This window comes from Budorcas taxicolor, chromosome 20, assembly GCF_023091745.1.
Source record: "Budorcas taxicolor isolate Tak-1 chromosome 20, Takin1.1, whole genome shotgun sequence".
NCBI lineage: Eukaryota > Metazoa > Chordata > Mammalia > Artiodactyla > Bovidae > Budorcas > Budorcas taxicolor.
Genome location: NC_068929.1, coordinates 57,018,963 through 57,035,692, shown reverse-complemented (window position 1 = coordinate 57,035,692; position 16,730 = coordinate 57,018,963). Strand labels below are relative to the sequence as shown.

Sequence of the window (16,730 nt, the reverse complement as noted above, 5' to 3'; positions counted from 1 at the left end):
AATTTAATTACTAATTCAAAAAGTTAGAAAGCAAAACTTTAAACTCCATGAGTAGAGTGGGAGGTAGTAGATGGCAAAACTGCAGTAATTAATAAAGGAAAGATTAAAAAAAAAAACAAACCTGTCTCTGTGAAGTTCATAGTACACTGGAAAAAAAATGAACCTTTAATAAAACTTCTAATTGCTGTATGTACAATTTATTTTTTTTTAGGATAACAGGTCAGGGATTAATTTATCTTATAATTTCATCATAGCTGAAGTTTGAAGATATATACAAAATAAAAACCAAAACATTTTGATTAATAACCATCATGTCCACAACACCTACCACCTTGTTTAGTTAAATAATGATAAAATAAATAAACAGGAAGTAGATTGCATTATCAGCCACAAATCTTCTTCCCTCACTAATTCATGTAATTTTTCAGGGTTCCCTTCCCTTAGGTTTGGCCTTCAGCTAACTCGGGCAATTGAATGAGTTGAAAGTGATGGTGTCCTATCCCACGTCTGGGTCTAGGTTTCCTCTTATGCTCTGCCACTGCCATAAGAAGAACATGCCAGGACTAGTCTACTGATCCCCAGAAGAAAGATGAACCTCACAGGCGGAGTTGTCAGGGTCCCTCTTAGAGCAGAGCTACCTAATAAATGAGCAGATGCAGGATTGAATGTCCTGGAGGTAGCACAGTTGGCAAACAGAAGCCAGCCAAGTTCAGCCAATCCTCAGTTAACTCACAGACACATACAATGTGGTTATACATGACATTTCTCTATAGCCTTGGGGGTTTTACATTATTCAGCAATATTTAATTAACATAAATGTGAATACAAAATATAGTCAACAATCATCATATATTCTCGAAATGTTCCAAACTATTCCTAAATAGATTTAAGGAGAGAATGTTTTCTTTTCTCCTTAAACCTCTAATACATCTTCCCTCTCATATCCATGTTAGCTTAAGTGACAGTTCATCAACACCTGAAGAGAAAAAAAATGAACTACTATGTGAAAAGTACCAGGGGAAAAATACTTGGATATAACAGACTAAAGTCAAAGATCCAAATGAAGTAAAAGCTTGACTTGGTTGAAAAACAAATAGATGCTTTAATGTAGCTGGCAGAATGAATGAAGTGGATGGCTAGGGCATAGGACAAGCAAGCCCTGTAGCACATGATTAACATTGCCTTTAATTTTTTTTTTTTTAATGAAAGAAATGGGAAAATATTCTAAACAAAGGACATAGATTTACTTAGATTCTGGAAAAATTATAGTGGTTACTTTGAATCAGACTGTAGAATATTTTAACAAAATTCAGAAAAGAAATGATGTCATCATGGACAAGTGTGAAACAATAGAAGGAAATGGAACAATACATGAAATAGTGCTATAAGCTGGCTACAAACTATACAGGTTTCTGTTGGAGTGGTATCAGTATAAAGAAGAAATTACAAATGACTCAATTTTTGTGTTGTTTCTTTGTATTTGACCCAGCATGTATTTGATAAGCCTGTTCATGGCACTGGATAAAGAGTTAGGGGAAAAAATTCCCTTTGAGAAAAAAAAGAGTGGCAGCAATCAATGATTTTGCAATGTTATGTCTGAGATGCCAAAAAAATAAATGTAGAATAAAAACTAGAAAATTAGAAATGGTTGTAGAGTTCAAATACGCTTTCTGAATAAACAGAAAATAGATCAGTCTAAATGTAAGGTAATAGGAACAGTCTCATCTGGGAGAGAACTGTAAGGAAAACAGGAAGTGAAAGACTGAGCAGTAAAATCCCCAGACTTTTGAGTCCAAAGGAGTCCAGTCTTTGAATAGGAGAAGGTGTAAGAGAAAGAACAGCCCTGGAGAGAAGGAAAACTGGGAGAGTAAGGATGCACTCTTAGAAAGGAGGGTTCTAAGTGGACAGATGACCTGTCCACTTCTACAAGAAGTTAAATTGGAATATAAAGGCTGAACTTGATTTTGCAGGATGGACATCCCTGGTTAACTTGAAAAGAGTAATTTCAATAAAATTTGAAAGCATGGAAGTATTACTGCAGTGGATTCAAAAGTCTATTGAATGTAAATACATGAAGCCCATGAGTCTTGACAGTTTATTGGATACCATTACCTGAAGTGAAGATATAAAAAATGGTGTCTTATGTCATCCGAGAAGAGGGTTCAAAAATTAATCTTTTCTGATACAGGAAATATTAAGTACCATCTTTGCTGAAAAGAATGACAAATTGTAATGAGGGTGATATCTAAAAAGATGAAATTCATGAGAAGGTGAACAGACTAGGTTCCAGGCCACAAAAATAGGGATTTCTATTGAAAGTAACAGAGAAACTCTTTCGATTTTAACATTAAGAAAATCTCAAAAGATAGGTGATTGTGGTAATGGAAATATTACAAACTCTGTCATGCTTTCTAGAACAGAGTATAATTGAAATACAACCCATGCCTAGCATGCTGCAAAGTCGCTTCAGTCATGTCCGACTCTATGTGACCCCACAGATGGCAGCCCACCAGGCTTCCCCATCCCTGGGATTCTCTAGGCAAGAACATTGCAGTGGGTTGCCATTTTCTTCTCCAATGCATGAAAGTGAAAAGTGAAAGTGAAATCGCTCAGTCATGTCTGACTCTTAGCGACCCCATGAACTGCAGCTCACCAGGCTCCTCCATCCATGGGATTTTCCAGGCAAGAGTACTGGAGTGGGGTGCCATTGCCTTATCCGGTCATCTATCTACTATCTTGCAAAACTCAAAGTCTTGCCCAGAGAAATCTAATGTATCTTGAAGAGTTTGCAACATGATTCCAGCTGGACTCCTGTACCATTATGTACTGTTTTAAGTAAATCCAGTCTAGACTGATGAGGCTTAATGCATCACAGATGCCAGTTGCTGAGGGGTCTGCGGCAACTCCATGCTGACTTCCATCCTCTCTGTGTCCCCAGCCTCCTCGTCCACCATCTTGAGGGAAACATAGCATAGGCATACTCTTTTAACAGGGTACCTAAAGCATATTGCTAAGGTATAAACATCATAAAAACCTATGGACAAACATGGTAGAAGACAGTACCACAGAGATCCAGGCTATAGAACATCCCAAGAAATCTAGGAGCTCACTAAGTGAAAATAACATCAGAAAATAACAGAATAAATCACTTGAAACTTTTTGATCAAGACAAGGAATTGACCATTTTGGGCATTGATGGTTCTAATAGCAATTCTGTTACTTAAAGGAAATTCAACATGCAAAATCAATTTAAACACGAAAAGATAAAGGTATAAAAGAAATCTGATTGCAAGAAACATTAGATCCAGACTCCATAGAAAAGTGGTTAAGAGAGATATCACTGGGTTTTCCCAAAGCATTAGGCCATGGCATGTTGACACTGATTTACCTTCTTTGACTTAAGTTCATATCACAAAAATATCTTCTCATAATATCCTTCCCCAGAGGCCTGATGTCAAGGATGAGTGAGGATGAAAGCTGAATTGCTAAGGAGATGTGAGCAATCTTGTCACATGAAAAGAATAACATCCTTAAAATGTAATCAGTTTGCAATCTGGTTATTACATCATCTAAAGTAACCTGTCTTTAGGAAATTTTCCATTTTGGGTTACTTTAAGAACAACAGCTACTGGATTTGAAAGTTGGACCTGAAATTGAAAATATTATTCAACCTCAACGTTTCCTGCAGCAACTATCAGCAAAGTTCAGATTGCATTGTTATCAATACACCTCTATGAAATATAGCAGGACAAGCCCCATTTTAGAAATCTGATCATTTTACAACTGTCAGTCTGGAAGAAAATGGGTTTTCTTCTGCTCATAAGCTGAACCAAGACTCTGAAAATATGTAGTCCCTTTATCAGAACAATCTCCTCTCTTTTAGGCTCTTCACACAGAGCTTACTAACAATACGTGCTAGAAATAGTGGTTAAACACTTAGAATAAATACATTTTTATCTGAAATTAAAAAAAAAAATAGCTAACCTACGTTTAAACGGTAGGTTTAATACGAGGCATGAGTCCCAGACTTATGGTATTTACCTCTTGGTTTTCTATGTGACCTAATTCTCTTGGAAATGTACAACATACAGACTAGAACAGCTTGGAGTCAAAGAATCTTATTCATGGGGTTGCAGTTGAATTTTGACTCAAGTAGAACTGAAGAGTTCCGCTTAACTACCCTTGTATTTCTACCCAGCCATAATGATAAAAAGTCAGAAAAGGGAAAACAGAAATGTGACAGAAAAGAACTATGCAAAATTATTTTGGAGTGTTATGAGTGAAATCATTCAATGTTAGTCATTTAAAATTAAGAAGTGACTCGGGTCCCTAAAACAGTCGGATGTGACTGAGTAACGAACACTTTCACTTTCATAAAACCTGACGGATTAGAATATTGAGATTTTTTTGCTTCCCTGATAGCTCAGAAAACTCTACACATGGACATCACCAGATGGTCAACACAGAAATCAGACTGATTATATTCTCTGCAGCAAAAGATGGAGAAGCTCTATACAGTCAACAAAAACAAGACCAGGAGCTGACTGTGGCTCAGATCATGAACTACTTATTACCAAATTCAGACTCAAATTGAAGAAAACAGGGAAAACTGCTAGACCATTCAGGTATGACCTCAATCAAATCCCTTATGATTATACAGTGGAAGTGAGAAATAGATTTAAGGGACTAGATCTGATAGATAGAGTGCCTGACGAACTACGGAATGAGGTTCGTGACATTGTACAGGAGACAGGGATCAAGACCATCCCCATGGAAAAGAAATGAGAAAAAGCAAAACGGCTGTCTGGGGAGGCCTTACAAATAGCTGTGAAAAGAAGAGAAGCGAAAAGCCATGGAGAAAAGGAAAGATATAAGCTTATGAATGCAGAGTTCCAAAGAAAAGCAAGAAGAGATAAAAAGCCTTCTTCAGCAATCAATGCAAAGAAATAGAGGAAAACAACAGAATGGGAAAGACTAGAGATCTCTTCAAGAAAATTAGAGATACCAAGGGAAAATTTCATGCAAAGATGGGCTCAATAAAGGACAGAAATTGTATGGACCTAACAGAAGCAGAAGATATTAAGAAGAGATGGCAGGAATACACAGAAGAACTGTACAAAAAGGATCTTCACAACATGGATAATCACGATGGTGTGATCACTCACCTAGAGCCAGACATCCTGGAATGTGAAGTCAAGTGGGCCTTGAAAGCATCACTACGAGCAAAGCTAGTGGAGGTGATGGAATTCCAGTAGAGCTCTTTCAAATCCTGAAAGATGATGCTGTGAAAGTGCTGCACTCAATATGCCAGCAAATTTGGAAGACTCAGCAGTGGCCACAGGACTGGAAAAGGTCAGTTTTCATTCCAATCCCAAAGAAAGGCAATGCCAAAGAATGCTCAAACTACTGCACAATTGCACTCATCTCACACACTAGTAAAGTAATGCTCAAAATTTTCCAAGCCAGGCTTCAGCAATATGTGAACCATGAAATTCCTGATGTTCAAGCTAGTTTTAGAAAAGGCAGAGGAACCAGAAATCAAATTGCCAACAACCACTGGATCATGGAAAAAGCAAGAAAGTTCCAGAAAAACATCTATTTCGACTATGCCAAAGCTTTTGATTGTGTGGATCACAATAAACTGTGGAAAATTCTGAAAGAGATGGGAATACCAGATCACCTGACCTGCCTCTTGAGAAATCTGTATGCAGGTCAGGAAGCAACAGTTAGAACTGGACATGGAAAAATAGGCTGGTTCCAAATAGGAAAAGGAGTTCGTCAAGGCTGTATATTGTCACCCTGCTTATTTAACTTCTATGCAGAGTACATCATGAGAAACACTGGGCTGGAAGAAACACAAGCTGGAATCAAGATTGCCAGGAGAAATATCAATAACCTCAGATATGCAGATGATACCACCCTTATGGCAGAGAGTGAAGAGGAACTAAAAAGCCTCTTGATGAAAGTGAAAGTGGAGAGTGAAAAAGTTGGCTTAAAGCTCAACATTCAGAAAACGAAGATCATGGCATCTGGTCCCATCACTGCATGGCAAATAGATGGGAAAATAGTGGAAACAGTGTCAGACTTCATTTTTTTGGGCTCCAAAATCACTGCAGATGGTGACTGCAGCCATGAAATTAAAAGATGCTTACTCCTTGGAAGAAAAGTTATGACCAACCTAGATAGCATATTCAAAAGCAGAGACATTACTTTGCCAAATAAGGTCTGTCAAGTCAAGGCTATGGTTTTTCCGGTAGTCATGTGTGGATGTGAGAGTTGGATTGTGAAGAAGGCAGAGCACCGAAGAATTGATGCTTTTGAACTGTGGTGTTGGAGAAGACTCTTGAGAGTCCCTTGGACTGCAAGGAGATCCAACCAGTCCATTCTGAAGGAGATCAGCGCTGGGATTTCTTTGGAAGGAATGATGCTAAAGCTGAAACTCCAGTACTTTGGCCACCTCATGCAAAGAGTTGACTCATTGGAAAAGACTCTGATGCTGGGAGGGATTTGGGGCAGGAGGAGAAGGGGACGACAGAGGATGAGATGGCTGGATGGCATCACCGACTCGATGGACGTGAATCTGAGTGAACTGCGGGAGCTGGTGATGGAGAGGGAGGCCTGGCGTGCTGTGATTCATGGGGTCGCAAAGAGTTGGACACGACTCAGCAACTGAACTGAACTGATAGCTCAGGTGGTAAAGAATCTGCCTGCAGTGCAGGAGACCCCAGTTTGATTCCTCGGAAAGGAAGATATCTGGAGAAGGGATAGCTACCCACTCCAGTGTTCTTGGGGTTTCCTTGTATCTCAGCTGATAAAGAATCCACCTGCTATGTGGGAGACCTAGGTTTGATCCCTGGGTTGAGAAGATAGGGAAAGGTTACCCACTCCAGTATTCTGGCCTCGAGAATTCCAAGGTCCATGGAGTTGCAAAGAGTCAGACACAACTGAGTAACTTTCACTTTTACTTTACACAGTGTTACACTAGAACTAAGTAGTTACTTTAAAAACAAAATGTTCTTTGGTAAGGAATGAATATTGATTCAACAGTATCAAATAAACTGATCAGAGAATGCTTAAGAGAGAGATTAGAGGTGGTTGGTGGGGAAAATTCATCTCACAGTACATTTCTGCATAGGTTGGTTCCTGAAGATAAATAAAGAGTTGAGAAAACTGACAAGGGGATTTACCCAAAACAAATTTCCCAATTTTCAGATATAGTGGTGATTTAGTCATTCAGTCATGTCCCAGTCTTGCAACCCCATGTACTGTAGCCTCCAGGCTCTTTTGTCCCATAGTATTTTCCAGGCAAGAATACTGGAGTAGTTGCCATTTCCTTATCCAGGGGAAGGCAATGGCACCCCACTCCAGTACTCTTGCCTGAAGAATCCCAAGGGGAGAGGAGCCTGGTACGCTGCAGTCCATAGGGTCGCTAAGAGTCGGACACGACTGAGCGATTTCACTTTCACTTTTCACTTTCATGCATTGAAGAAGGAAATGGCAACCCACTCTAGTGTTCTTGCCTGGAGAATCCCAGGGACAGAGGAGCCTGGTGTGCTCCCATCTATGGGGTTGCACAGAGTCGGACATGACTGAAGTGACTTAGCAGTAGCAGCAGCAGTATCCAGGGGATCTTCCTGACCCATGGATCAAATCCACATCTTCGTGTCTCCCACATTGGCAGGCAGATTCTTGACCACTAAGGCCACCTGGGAGGCCCATTTTCAGATATCATAGAGGTACATCTTCTACATCCTTTTCCTCAGTGCTTAACAAGCTGCAGATTCTGGCCTCAATTCATGCACAATGTAAATGTGAATTTTATGGAAATTTGTTCCTAAAATAGATCTAGCATATGTGTTAAAATGGCACTGAGCAGTGCTAAGAGAATGAACAAGCTTCCCAGGTGGCTCAGTGGTCAAGAATCTGCTTGCCATTACCTGTCAATGTCAGAGACACAGATTCCTAATATTATCCTTTATACATATTCCCAATATTATGTTTGAAATTTGTCAGAATAATTCCAGAATAGACTTTATTTTTCACAGCTTGTGCTTAGTTTACACCTCTCTTTCATTGAGGGATATCTAAACACTGTCGAAAAGGACAAATGTACACTTTTTACAGTATTTTACTTAGCTTATAGTTCTGGAACTAATTTTAAGGTGTAATACAGTTATGATTGTTTTTATCACTCACATTTTTTAGACTTCAGTTTGAATCTAAGAAAAATGCAGTTTGTGGTACATCTAGCTGACACTTTGGGCAAATCCACAGGTATATGTAACAAAAACAGTTAGCTTGGCTGTTTATTCGGAAGTTAGTTAGGGAGGAAATGTTTAGGCAGTTTCAAGGGCTACTCTGATATGATTGCATGTGTGCATGCTAAGTCACTTTAGTCCTGTTGACTTTTTGCAACCCTATGGACTGTAGCCCTCCAGGCTTCTCTGCCGAGGGGATTCTCCAGGCAAGAATAATTGAGTGGGTTGCAATTCCCTCTTTCAGAGGATCTTCCTGACCCAGGGATTGAACCTGTGTTTCTTATGTCTCCTGTGTTGGCAGGAGAGTTCTTTACCGTTAGCGCCATCTGGGAAGCTTGATATGATGATTGTATGTGTGTGCTTAGTCACTCAGTCATGTCCAACTCTTGTGATGCCATAGACTATAGTCTCCCAGGCTCCTCTGTCCATGGGATTCTCCAGGCAAGCATACTGGAGTGGGTTGCCATTTCCTTCTCCAAATCACATTATAACTCAACCACCACTATAAGTTCACTGTATCCTTCATGAACTGGGTATCAGAATGATCTTTATGCTAAGTGCTACTTAGGAAGTTATATGATCAATGATCAACTAGATGTTGCCTCTGAGGGATTGGTGACCCCCTGGCTATAGATCAGAGGAAGGGCAATTAAGTTTGTGCTATCTCAGATTTGTCCAGTAGTTCTTTATAGTACTTTAACTGTTCAATTCCATATTCAATCCATGTCTAATTTCATGTTGGCTGAGAAATGGGTTGATTTAACACTTGCAAACTTCTATGTGTTTATAAACCTAGATTATCATTTTTATTCCTACAGCTACTCTCTGTTTCTGCCATTCAATATATGCACCTTCATATTTCTAGTAAATACATTTTAATGTGATGAGCAAAGTGGAAAGAAAGTGCATTGCATTGAAATATGATAAAATTTTATTGTTAGAATTTCTGGGCAAACAAATCGCAAACAAGTTTTGGCCATAGGATGCAGTCAATCTCAAAGAATTTTCTTCAACAGAAGCTACCTATAGGCATGAAAGTGAAGTGAAGTGAAGACACTCAGTTGTGTCCGACTCTGTGCGACCCCATAGATGGCAGCCCACCAGGCTCCCCCATCCCTGGGATTCTCCAGGCAAGAACACTGGAGTGGGTTGCCATTGCCTTCTCCAACCATTCAAAATAATTATTAATCACGTTAAAGTACATTAGAAAAGTTATTTTTTACTTCAGTAACAAAATTTCAGTCCTCAGAGGCACTTATTATTTTTATTACAGTCTATCTATTTCACCATAAAAATTAATTTAAAACTTGTATATGGAAATCTATTTTTACAGTGATATATTTGAAGAAACATTAGTTGGATAAAATAATAGAAGATGCCTTTCCATTGTCATACTTCTGATACTTGTACATATAGAATGTGAGTGGTGAAGCTAATATACTTGAGATCTTGCCTCCCAAACACCTGTTTTCATAAGTTTTACTGACCATGATCAATAGGCGGGATAAAGTATAATCAATATACACCCTGTAGGATATTACAGCAGCTTGGCCTCATCTTTAATTTAACAAAAAGTCACACATCTGCAGTATAGCTCAGATTCATTAAAAAAAAAGTTAAGATTCCCTTGGCTCACTTTGGGGATGCAATTTATTCCACAAGTCATGCATCCAGAAAATAATCTTTCCAAAAGAAAAAATAGAACATAGGGATCATTTGTCACTTGATAATGTACTGTGCTTAATAAAATGGGCAGCACATATAGCATATAGATATTTTAGAAAGCTTTTTAACTTCCTGTACTGAAACCTTGATCCAACACAACAACAGCACCTAAAGAAGTGAAATCTCTGCACAAAAAATAAGTTTCCATCTGTTAGTTATGCCTTTAAGTAACTAAGATTTTAAAAATTCCAGTAATCTTGAGTTCTGGAAATGCTCTGGCACCATTTTAAGCATTGTCTTCTTTCTTTGTAAAATTCACATGAAAGTTATTTCAATGTTTTAGTCTCCAGTCAGTAGACTAATAGACATCACTAAGCAAGGATTTAGATATTCATTCCAGAACTAAATTAATTGTACATGCCCAACCAGAACTCAGATTCTCCTTTTGGTGTCAGGACCCTGATCAAGAGTGGTTAACACCACATGCTAAGTTCAGTTCAGTTCAGTTCAGTCGCTCAGTTATGTCTGACTCTTTGCGACCCCATGAATCGCAGCACGCCAGGCCTCCCTGTCCATCACCAACTCCCGCAGTTCACTCAGATTCACGTGCATCCAGTCAGTGATGCCATCCAGCCATCTCATCCTCTGTCATCCCCTTCTCCTCCTGCCCCCAATCCCTCCCAGCATCAGAGTCTCTTCCAATGAGTCAACTCTTCTCATGAGGTGGCCAAAGCACTGGAGTTTCAGCTTTAGCATCATTCCTTCCAAAGAACACCCAGGGCTGATCTCTTTCAGAATGGACTGGTTGGATCTCTTTGCAGTCCAAGGGACTCTCAAGAGTCTTCCCCAAAACCACAGTTCAAAAGCATCAATTCTTCAGCACTCAGCCTTCTTCACAGTCCAACTCTCACATCCATACATGACTACTGGAAAAACCATAGCCTTGACTAGACGGACCTTAGTCAGAAAAGTAATGCTCTGCTTTTGAATATGCTATCTAGGTTGGTCATAACTTTCCTTCCAAGGAGTAAGCATCTTTTAATTTCAGGGATGCAGTCACCATTTGCAGTGATTTTGGAGTCCAAAAAAATAAAGTCTGACACTGTTTCCACTGTTTGCCCATCTATTTCCCATGAAGTGATGGGACTGGATGCCATGATCTTCATTTTCTGAATGTTGAGCTTTAAGCCTACTTTTTCATTCTCCTCTTTCACTTTCATTAAGAGGCTTTTGAGTTCCTCTTCACTTTCTGCCATAAGGGTGGTGTCATCTGCATATCTGAGGTTATTGATATTTCTCCCGGCAATCTTGATTCCAGCTTGCACTTTTTCCAGTCCTGCATTTCTCATGATGTACTCTGCATAGAAGTTAAATAAGCAGAGTGACAATATACAGCCTTGACGTATTCCTTTTCCTATTTGAAACCAGTCTGTTGTTCCATGTCCAGTTCTAACTGTTACTTCCTGACCTGCATATAGGTTTCTCAAGAGGCAGGTCAGGTGATCTGGTATTCCCATCTCTTTCAGAATTTTCCACAGTTTATTGTGACCCACACAGTCAAAGGCTTTGGCATAGTCAATAAAGCAGAGATAGATGTTTTTCTGGAACTCTCTTGCTTTTTCCATGATCCAGCGGTTGTTGGTAATTTGATCTCTGGTTCCTCTGCCTTTTCTAAAACCAGCTTGAACATCAGGAAGTTCAACTCTTTGGTAAATCTGAGCCCCACATTTAAAAATGTTCAGAGACCTTCTGTGTCTTTATTGAAGCATGGTAGAAGAGATCACATTTTATCCAGTCTCTATGAGTTGTCAGTTTTGTGACTGAGCACTGAATTTTCAGCCATATTAGTCTACGATCTTTCATCTCTGTAAGAACAGATTTGTCTTGGACATCTTTAGGTCCCTTTACATTTGCAAATGCCATAGTCACATGTCACTTAATAGTAAAGTTATTGGTCTCTCTAAATGTACCAACTTGGCTGTACGTAATTTGTTGAATCACAAAACAGGAGTCTAAGACAAACACCTGCAGTCTTAATGGAAGCATGCTTTCTATCCGCACTCAGTTTGCATGAAATATCCTTAATGAGTTATCTCCTTTGTATCAGAAAACTATGACAGCTTTTATGAGGGTATATTAAGACTTTCTATTAAAGGCTTAATTATAATATTGACTGATTTGATCTATAGAATAAAAACTCAGTTTAATATGACTACATTTTGGAACATATTTTCTGAGTATTCTTGCCTTCTTTTCAGAAGTTTGAGTCCTATATTCAAAAATTTTAATCAAATGTTTACTTTCTTTTTCAAGTTTGCTATATGACCTTGTCATCATTTTGAAACCTCTCTCTTTTTTTTTCTTGTTAATTTTAAGAGGTATTTCTAACTGCTGTCTCATCATAAGCTATATGAAAATCTCAGGAAAGTATAAGAAATTAAGCACCATAATAAGAATGCAGTGAACATACTTGAAGCATTTGTTCTCTGAGGCTAAAATTAAACTCAAAATCAACTAAGTAAACACTCCTAATGCTCTTCAACTATTCTTTTCCTAAGGATATTTTAGAAAAATTTTTTTAATTTGGCAGCTGTTTCCAAACCTGATCACAATTTTATTTCTTATTTTAGCATATAAATTGGCTATTGTTTCCTAAATAATGTTATGCTAAGCATTTAAAACAATTACACAAGATATTTAATATTTCCTTCTGATGGCTTAAAGTTATTATGCAAAGAAAATATTAAAATATTACCAATAAGTAAATATATAGATAAATTCAGATTATAAATCAGAGTAGAAAAGGGCAGATTTACTCATACAAATTCACACTAAAGCTCTTCACTGGATAAGAATCATTGATTGAGGACTTTAGTAATTTTCTTTACATTGCAGTAAATAAAATTATACGTCTTTGATTTTACAATATGGAGAAACTCTAAAATTAAAATTTTCATGAGATGCTAGAGTTAGAAATGGAACTCTTTTCAGCATCTCTTTTCTCCAGAGTATGAAACACATCTGAACATAAAATATTCATTTCCAACTACATGACATTTGACTTCTTTAATGCAGTTTACACTGTTATTATTTGAAACACATGAGAAGCAGTGTGAGGCTTTAAAAAAAACAGGGGTTTTATTAGTGAAGCAAAACTGAATTTAAATTCTAGATCTGCCACTGTATCACTGTGTAAAATTGGCCAAAATTCCCGTCTGCACCTTGACTATAGAATGGGACTAATACTGCAGCCTCATTAGGTTTGTTACAAAAATTTGGGGCATGTTATTACAACCCCCTGGCCCACAGATCAGTTCAGTTCAGTTCAGTTCAGTCACTCAGTCATGTCAGACTCTTTGCGACCTCATGAATCGCAGCACGCCAGGCCTCCCTGTCCATCACCAACTCCTGGAATTCACTCAGACTCACGTCCATCGAGTCAGTGATGCCATCCAGCCATCTCATCCTCTGTCGTCCTCTTCTCCTCCTGCCCCCAATCCCTCCCAGCATCAGAGTCTTTTCCAATGAGTCAGTTCTTCACATGAGGTGGCCAAAGTACTGGAGTTTCAGCTTTAGCATCATTCCTTCCAAAGAAATCCCAGGGCTGATCTCCTTTAGAATGGACTGGTTGGATCTCCTTGCAGTCCAAGGGACTCTTTCAAATGCATCAATTCTTCGGCGCTCAGCCTTCTTCACAGTCCAACTCTCACATCCATACATGACTACTGGAAAAACCATAGCCTTGACTAGATAGACCTTTATTGGCAAAGTAATGTCTGTGCTTTTAAATATGCTATCTAGGTTGGTCATAACTTTCCTTCCAAGGAGTAAGCGCCTTTTAATTTCAGGGATGCAATCACCATCTGCAGTGATTTTGGAGCCCCCCAAAATGAAGTCTGACACTATTTCCACTGTTTGCCCATCTATTTCCCATGAAGTGATGGGACCAGATGCCATGATCTTCGTTTTCTGAATGTTGAGCTTTAAGCCAACTTTTTCACTCTCCTCTTTTACTTTCATCAAGAGGCTTTTTAGTTCCTCTTCACTTTCTGCCATAAAGGTGGTGTCATCCTCATATCAGAGGTTATTGATATTTCTCCCAGCAATCTTGATTCCAGCTTGTGTTTCTTCCAGCCCAGCGTTTCTCATGATGTACTCTGCATATAAGTTAAATAAGCAGGGTGACAATATACAGCCTTGACGTACTCCTTTTCCTATTTGGAACCAGTCTGTTGTTCCATGTCCAGGTCTAACTGTTACTTCCTGACCTGCATATAGGTTTCTCAAGAGTCAGGTCAGGTGATCTGGTATTCCCATCTCTTTCAGAATTTTCCACAGTTTATTGTGATCCACACAATCAAAGGCTTTGGCATGGTCAATAAAGCAGAAATAGATGTTTTTCTGGAACTCTCTTGCTTTTTCCATGATCCAGCGGATGTTGGCAATTTGATCTCTGGTTCCTCTGGCCCACAGATAGCAAGCAATAAATAGTGACACGATGCAGGATCACATTTCCAGAAAGCTCTCTAGATTCTCTTGTGCATCATAGGAGTGCTGATATGTCAGCAGCTACTGAGGAAATTCCTGAATTCCTTTTGCAAAATACCAGCAAGTGAGCACAGCCTTTTGAAACAAAGGTTTCTTCACTTTTGGTAAATAGCCCAGTTCTGATTTTTATTTTTAAGAGAGTTGATGGTGATATTGCTGCAAATTGCACATCCTTGTTTTGAGTTAAAAGAGACAAAAGCAGGACATGGTCTGCTCTTAAAAATCTGAAGGATCTTACTAATAGTTTAGCAAATTGAAAATACAAAAGACAAGTAAGGAAGCTTTTCACAAATGCCTGTAAGGCTAAAACTCCCTTTCATTATCAATGCTACAGAGTTGGAGTTAATTGCATTTCAGGGCACAAGGCAAGGTACATCTTTTCAGTGTGCACTTCCTTAATTAGTACAAACATTTGGTCCCTGGGAAAGGTAGAAGAATAAGGATTGCTTTTGTATTTGTTAATGTTTTCTGTTTTTTATTCCCTGTTAGCACCTAGAGGCCCATGTGAATGACACATTTTTATTAAAATCAAGAACAAATATTATGTAAATTATGCCCCCAAACACCAGCTATGCAGTCTGATTATTTTAAGACAGCTTCGGAAGGATTCATTTTAGTTGTCTAACCAAAACAAAGCTGAAAGAAAAATGTACATTCTAATGGGTCTGTGCTTCTCAATATCTGCATTTAGAGACATATACCCATCAGTTTTACATAGCAAAAACTGGGCATATCTGTGTAACATACCTGGTGTTCAATTAAATGCCTTCAATAATATAGAGCAACTACAGAGGCAAACAGTACTATAAATGGAACAATTATATATAAATAATTTTTGCTAAATAAAATGCATATGTTGAAACATTCATAACATATGCATATGGGGTATGCATTGCCCCAAAATATTTTTCAACATTTGCCATGAGTATAATTAGCACCCCAATTTTACCAGCATACTACCCAGTTTGGTTTATTCTGTGTGAGGGCTTTTCGACCTCAGCACTATTGATATTCTGGACCAGAAAATTCTTTGTTGTGGGGACTCACTTGTGAGTGGTAAGATGTTCAGGACCACCCCTGACCTCTGCCTGAAAATGAGAATAACATTCCTCCCTCAGTTGTGACAACCAAGCACTTCTTCAGACATTGTCAAATGTCCCCAGGTAGGGGGTACTTTGGGGCTTCCCAGGTGGCTCAGTGGTAAAGAATCCGCCTGCCAATGCAGGAGACACAGATTCCATCCCTGGGTCAGGAAGATCCCCTGGAGAAAGAAATGGAACATACTCCAGTATTCTTGCCTGGGAAATCCCATTGGCAGAGGAGCCCAGTGGGCTATAGTCTATGGGGTTTCAAAGGAACTGGATTTGACATGACTAGTAACTAAATAACAAAAGCAGAGAATTTGCCCTTGGATAACTACTGTCTTATGTGGAATCAGTTTTTGTTTGTTTGTTTGTTTATTGGGATATACAGAAGCAACACTGAGAGAAAGTCTGTCACTGACCTCAATGTTTCCTCCTTTGGCCTATCTTTTGGGAACATACATTCCTCCCTTCACAGCATTTTGACATTTTGAAAATCCATTATTATTTATTTTGAAATGTACATCTTCCTATCACTGTGTTTATTAAACTCACTTATGCATTTCTGATTTCTCTTTTTCCCCCACTGACATTGCTGTCAGGATGAATTTCCAAGATGTTAGCTTAGTGCAAAGCCTTTGTACAATCTCTCTTGAGCTTCTTTTTACAACCTCATTATTTGCCATTCCCTCACAGGTAACCTAAGCTCCTTGTGTACACAACAAACCGCAGTTATTTTCCCTATCCTTCACCTGTTTAATCCTTAACCTGGGTTTTGAACCTCAATTCAGTCTTCCTCAACTCATTCCCTCTAGAAGATATCAGGCACACTTGTTCCCTGCATTTGTATTAGATCTTTATTCTCTCTCTCCACTGGACTTCAAGCTGCTCTGTGTGTGTGTGTATGTGTGTGTGTGTGTGTGTGTGTGTGTTTAATTTCTTTATCATGAAGAATATTGTAATATTTGCATATGTTACGGTGCTTTAGATATCACTTTAAATTCCACATAACTCCTGCTGCTTTTAACCACAAATACAGAATGTATCATTGATATCAAGCTTTAGTTTTAAAAAGAAAGTCTTACCCGTCTTTATCAAATATTTTCACATCAAACTCACAGCATGAAATGTTTTATTCTCAAAAGATGTTGGCTCTTTTAGGTAAATGACCACTGAT

The 16,730-nt window shown here is 38.6% G+C and overlaps 1 protein-coding gene across 1 annotated transcript in view; it reads right to left on the bottom strand.

Moving 5' to 3' along the window:
• CDH18 (cadherin 18) overlaps window positions 1-16,730 on the bottom strand; it is a 417,078-nt gene that overhangs the window by 88,768 nt on the left and 311,580 nt on the right. The gene's annotated exons all lie outside the window — the stretch shown is intronic.